The sequence below is a fragment of the Chlamydotis macqueenii genome, chromosome W (assembly GCF_036417535.1).
Source record: "Chlamydotis macqueenii isolate bChlMac1 chromosome W, bChlMac1.mat, whole genome shotgun sequence".
Classification (NCBI taxonomy): domain Eukaryota; kingdom Metazoa; phylum Chordata; class Aves; order Otidiformes; family Otididae; genus Chlamydotis; species Chlamydotis macqueenii.
This window is the reverse complement of record NC_141592.1, coordinates 19,189,361-19,195,360: the sequence shown is the minus strand read 5'-3', so window position 1 is coordinate 19,195,360 and position 6,000 is coordinate 19,189,361.

The following is a 6,000-nucleotide window of genomic DNA, read 5'->3' as shown; positions in this document are numbered from 1 at the left end:
CAGCCATCCCTTCTGCAGGCAGAACAAGCCCAGCTTCATCAGCTTTTCCTCACAGGGAAAGTGATCCAGCCCCCTGATCATCTTCAGGGCCCTTCACTAAACCTGCTCCAGCTTGCCAACACCTTTCCAGTGCTGGGGTTCCCAAAACTGGACACAGTGTTCTGGATGTGGCCTAACAACCTCCACATAGAGGGGGAGTGCTTTCCCCCCATCTCCTGGCCATGCTCCTGGTTGTACAGCCCAGGGCACCGCTCTCCTGTCTTGCTACCAGGGCACATGGCTGCCTCCTGTCCAGCTCCCTGCCCACCAAGTCCTTTCCCTCAGAGCTGCTTCCCAGCCTGTGCCACGGCCAGGGTGAGTGCCCTGCAGGGGCAGGAATGGGCACTTGTCCTTGTGGGATCTGCCCAGGTTCCTCTCAATACACCCTCTCCTCCTCCTTGAGCCCTGTCACTAAGGAGAGGCCTGGGAGACCTTATCAGCAAAGCCTGAGGCAAAGAAGGCATCGAGTGCCTCAGCCCCGCCTGTTTCTGCAGTTATGCCCCCTCCACCCCATCACTCAGCAGCTTGTTCCTTGCTCAGCCTTCACTGCAAACTCAGTGACTGAAGCTCTTCATTTTTCTCTTGACCTTTCCTGCAGCCCCCATCAGCTCCAGGTGATTGTCAGCTTTCCTAAACACGTGCCTGTACGCTGAGGTCACACTTCCAAATTTCTGCTTCATGGCCTGTTCTTGCTTCCACCTCCTGACTGTTGTCTTGTGGCTCCAATCTGTGACCCGTTCCGGAGCCAGCCCAGCCCCACTGCCCAACACACACCCCCACCGTCCCTTCATCAGACACTGCACAGGACAGGGTGTGTTTGGGGTGGGGAAACTGCTGTCACCAGAGCCCCCATGCCAGACCTCAGTGTCCATCCCCATCAGCCCTCCTTCTTTTGTAGTCCCCCAGTGCCCAGATCCAGCCAAGCCCCAGCTGTGTCCATGCAAGGGCTCACCAACAGCCCTGCTCTAGGGTCTGCCAAGGTCTGGGTGAGAAGAGCGGCTGGGCAGGGCTGGATCTTCCCCCAGCACAGGTGCTGAGACCAGCAGGAGGATGGAGATGGCCACAGAGCAAAACCACCCACAAACTGGTGTGAGTGGCCAGTGCTAGAAATATGTAACAAAGGAGGCTGGGTGGTGATGGGTGCCCTGGGGCACCTTCTGGGACTGTCCATGCCACCAAGGGAACGGACCAGCCTCCTCTTTCCTGCACTTGTCTGTCTCAGCTGCCTTCCAGGAGACTGGGCTCTGCACCACACACCCACTGCAGTGTGTCCTCGCTCTGCATGGTCAAACATCTACGTGAACATTGGTGCTGGCCTCTCCCAGGCACTTTCCAGCCCAGTCTAGCCCCTCTCCAGCTCTTCCCACCTCCCCTGCCTGCTCCCCAGCCCAGCCCCACAGAGCAGCCCAGTCTGGGCTGGCCCCATGGCAGTGCTTGCTGCAAGGTGCTGCAGAGCTCTGGCCATAAACCCCCCAGCTCCTCTGAAGTGCACAGCAGTTCCTGCGGGGCAGGGAGGGGTCTCAGGCCCAGGGATGGAGGTTCACCATGGGATGAGGAAATGGATGCCAGTGAAACTCCAGTACCCTTGGTCTCGGGACCAGGAGATATCCACCACAGACTGACTGTCCCTCTTCAGTGTCGACTCCTCTCCCCAGGCCAGCACAAGAGTCCTGGGCAGGTGACAGAGCAGCATGTCCTGCCCTTGTGTCTGCAGAAGGAGGTTTCTCCTTTTCATTGATTCCTCCCTGCAGGCACAGAAATGCTCCCTTGCTCTTCTCCAGAGTCATCCCTGCTCCCCAAGAGCCTTTCCCTGCTGAGCGTGTCTGTGCTGGCCTGGTCAGCTGTGCCTGGCTCCCTCCTCATGCTCTGTGCAGGACCCTGATTCTGCAGTGCTGCTCTGCAGAGCAAGAGGACTATGATGCCCTGGGGCCACAGAGTTACTGTCCCCTAACCGTGCTGATGAGGGTGGGAAGTAGATCCAGACAGACAGAGTTCAGTGCTGCTGAGGCCCTTTCCATCTTCCCTTGATGGACCAAGAGCCAAAGACAAGGCTTAGCAGGACTATGGAGTGTCTCCAATGGCACTAAGGGCAAGGGAGGGATTCACTAGATCCAGCCCACGGGGTTTCCAAAAGGGTGCCCTGAACCACTCTCCAGTCTTGTGTCCCTTTGCCTTCTGGCTCCTCACAGCCTCTCCTGGCATTGCAGGGCCCTCATCAGCCCATGGTGTCCTCAGGTTCACCTCATCCTCCAGAAGACTCTGCCTTGGTTGGCTGTTTATTTTATGGGGTGCCACTCACTGCCCACCCAGACTCACATACTGTCCCTGGAGATCCCCTGAGCTCTCCTGGCAGCTCCCAGTTCCTCTCCAGGATGGCATCTGCCATCAGCCCCACTGCAGGTGGGACAGTGCCAGGCAGATAAATCAAAGACCAGTTGCTGTCTGCTTGAACATGCGCAGCTAAGAAGGGAGGTCTCTCTCCAGCCCTGGGTCCCTAACATGTCCAATTGTGGCTCCGAGCTTGTCTCCCTGAAACCATCACGAACCCCAGAAGAGGAAAATTGTTTTTGAGGGAGCTGCTCCTTGGATCTATTCCTGACACTGGCTTTGGAAGAGGCATCCAGTCTTCTGGCCTTGCCCTGAAGAACCCCTTTGGTTACGGTGGTCCTTGCATGGTCCTTCTCGTGCACCTAACCAAGAAGGGGAAGAGTGTGCTTGGACAAAGACTTGCCAGGCTCGTCCGGAGGGCTTTAAACTAGTGTTGCTGGGGGAGGGGGAGCACAGTTCAGCCCACTGTGGTCAGCATGGCGCCAGTGCCAGCACCGAGGGTCCAGAAGCTGAGGAGGGATCACAGATAAGTGCAAATAAACCTAAACTGCGGTGCAATAGCACCCCTGTCGCTCCAGCCAGCAAGTCAGCTTTGTCGGGGGCCCAGCGGAAGTGTCTCTATACCAATGCACGCAGCATGGGGAATAAACAGGAAGAGCTGGAGATGCTTGCACACGAGCAGGGCTACGACCTCATTGGCATCACGGAGACGTGGTGGGATGACACATACGACTGGAGCGTCAACATGGAGGGGTATAGGCTTTTTAGAGAAGACAGGAAGGGGAGACGAGGACGGGGTGTCGCTCTCTACATCAGCAACCGGCTGGAGTGTGTGGAGCTCCACCTGGGGATGGAGGAGGAGCTGACAGAGAGCTTATGGGTCAAGATTAGAGGATGGGGACAGACAGGGGACATCACGGTAGGGGTCTGTTACAGGCCGCCTTGCCAGGAGGATAGAGCAGACAAAGTGCTCTATAGGCAGATAGGAGCAGCCTCACAGTCACAGGCCCTGGTCCTCATGGGGGACTTCAACCACCCTGACATCTGTTGGAGAGACAACACGGCAGGGCACAGGCAGTCCAGGAGGTTCCTGGAATGCGTGGATGACAACTTCCTCCTGCAGGCGATAGAGGAGCCGACAAGGAGGGGTGCCGTGCTCGACCTTGTGGTCACCAACAGGGAGGGACTGGTGGGGGATGTGAAACTAAAGGACAGCCTTGGCTGCAGCGACCATGACATGGTGGAGTTCAAGATCCACGGGGCAGCAAGGAAAATACACGGCAAGCTCTCTGCCCTAGACTTCAGGAAGTCGGACTTCAGCCTCTTCAGGGACCTGATGGGCCAAGTGCCATGGGAGGCAGCCCTGGAGGGAAGAGGGGCCCAGGAAAGTTGGTCCATATTCAAGCAGCACCTCCTCCAAGCTCAGCAGAGGTGCATCCCTATGAAAAACAAGTCGGGCAAAAAGGCCAGGAGGCCGGCGTGGATGAGCAAGGAGCTCCTGGACCAACTGAAAGTGAAAAAGGAAGCCTATAGAGGGTGGAAGTGGGGACAGGTAGCCTGGGAGGACTACAAAGAGGCTGCGCGAGTGGCCAGGGATAAGGTAAGGAAGGCCAAAGCCCTGGCAGAACTGAATCTGGCCAGGGATATAAAATGTAACAGGAAGAGCTTTTATAGGTACGTAGGGGACAAAAGAAAGTCCAGGGTAAATGTAGGCCCCCTCCAGAAGGGAACTGGTGTCCTGGTTACCCAGGACATGGAGAAGGCTGAGGTTCTCAATGACTTTTTTGCTTCAGTCTTCACTGACAAGAGTTCCTGTCCCACCGCCCAAGCTGTAGAAGGTGCAAGCAGGGACTGCGAGAATGAAGAACTGCCCATTGTACTCAAAGAGCAGGTTCGGGATCATCTAAGGAACCTGAAGGTGCACAAGTCCATGGGTCCTGATGAGATCCATCCTCGGGCCCTGAGGGAACTGGCGGATGAAGTTGCCAAGCCACTGGCCATCATATTTGAGAAGTCGTGGTGGTCTGGTGAGGTCCCCGATGACTGGAAGAGAGGGAACATAACCCCAATTTTTAAAAAGGGGAATAAGGAAGACCCGGGTAGCTACAGGCCGGTCAGCCTCACCTCTGTGCCTGGCAAGGTCATGGAGCAGATTCTCCTGGAAACCATGCTAAGGCACATGGAGAGCAAGGAGGTGGTTGGTGACAGCCAACATGGCTTCACCAAGGGCAGATCGTGCCTGACCAATTTGGTGGCCTTCTATGACAGGGTGACGGCATTGGTGGACAAGGGACGAGCAACTGACATAATCTACCTGGACTTGTGCAAGGCATTTGACACTGTCCCGCATGACATCCTTCTCTCTAAACTAGAGAGACATGGGTTTGATGGACAGACCACTCGGTGGATAAGGAGTTGGCTGGATGGCCGCACTCAGAGAGTGGTGGTCAACGGCTCAATGTTCATGTGGAGACCGGTCATGAGTGGCGTCCCTCAGGGGTCCGTGCTGGGCCCGGCCTTGTTCCACATCTTTGTCGGCGACATGGACACTGGGATAGAGTGCACCCTCAGCAAGTTCGCCGACGACACCAAGTTGTGTGGTGCCGTTGACACGCTGGAAGGGAGGGAAGCCATCCAGAGGGACGTTGACAGGCTGGAGAGGTGGGCCCGTGCCAACCTCATGAAGTTCAACCAGGCTAAGTGCAAGGTCCTGCACCTGGGTCACGGCAATCCCAGGCACAAATCCAGGCTGGGCGGGGAATGGATTGAGAGCAGCCCTGAGGAGAAGGACTTGGGAGTGCTGGTGGATGAGAAGCTTAACATGAGCAGGCAATGCACCCTTGCGGCCCAGAAGGCCAACCGCATCCTGGGCTGCATCAAGAGGAGTGTGACCAGCAGGTTGAGGGAGGTGATTCTCCCCCTCTACTCTGCCCTGGTGAGACCCCACCTGGAGTACTGTGTCCAGTTCTGGAGCCCCCAGCACAAGAAGGACATGGACCAGTTGGAGAAGGTCCAGAGGAGGGCCACAAAGATGATAAAAGGGCTGGAGCACCTCTCCTATGAGGACAGGCTGAGAGAGTTGGGGCTGTTCAGCCTGCAGAAGAGGAGGCTCCGGGGAGACCTGATAGTGGTCTTCCAGTACCTGAAGGGGGCCTACAAGAAAGATGGGGAGAGGCTGTTTAGTAGGGCCTGTTGTGATAGGACAAGGAGTAATGGTTTTAAAATAGAGGGGGGTAGATTTAGATTAGAAATTAGGAAAAAATTTTTACGATGTGAGTTATAGAACACTGGAACAGGTTGCCCAGAAAGGTGGTGGAGGCCCCATCTCTGGAAACGTTCAAGGCCAGGCTGGATGAGGCTCTGAGCAACCTGACCTAGTCAGGGATGTCCCTGCTCCTTGCAGGAGGGTTGGACTAGATGACCTTTGAAGGTCCCTTCCAACCCTAACCATTCTATGATTCTATGATTCTATGACACAAGTCTCTCAGGGTGTGGAGCAGGAAAAAGCAAGGAGGGACATTTAATAGCTAGATAATGACATACAGTACTGTATAGTAACCGACATCAAGCACTTCAAATTATTGGCTCTTTTCACCTAAAATTAGATCTCCTTGAGGTACACATCGGACTTTC